This window comes from Bison bison, unplaced genomic scaffold (assembly GCF_000754665.1).
Source record: "Bison bison bison isolate TAMUID 2011002044 unplaced genomic scaffold, Bison_UMD1.0 scf7180017858175, whole genome shotgun sequence".
Lineage (NCBI taxonomy): Eukaryota > Metazoa > Chordata > Mammalia > Artiodactyla > Bovidae > Bison > Bison bison.
The window spans coordinates 491-944 of NW_011488748.1; positions in this window are offsets into that span (position 1 = coordinate 491).

Consider the following 454-nt stretch of genomic DNA (forward strand, 5'->3'; position numbering starts at 1 on the left):
AGTTCAGAGACCTGGTCGTGATTTGGTGGCTTGGCTGGTATTACAAAATATATTTTTTTACACAGTTTTCCTTTTTACCCAATTTCTAATGTGAAGAAAGGAGAATGAGTTATGATCCACAAGCCATTAGAGAAACTATTCTCATCTGAAAGAGTAATTATAAAAGAATCAGGGCAACATTAGCATATTTATTCCGTGATTCAGGAGCAGACCTGGTCGTGATTGGTGGCTTGGCTGGTATTACAAAATATATTTTTTTACACAGTTTTCCTTTTTACCCAATTTCTAATGTGAAGAAAGGAGAATGAGTTATGATCCACAAGCCATTAGAGAAACTATTCTCATCTGAAAGAGTAATTATAAAAGAATCAGGGCAACATTAGCATATTTATTCCGTGATTCAGGAGCAGACCTGGTCGTGATTGGTGGCTTGGCTGGTATTACAAAATATATT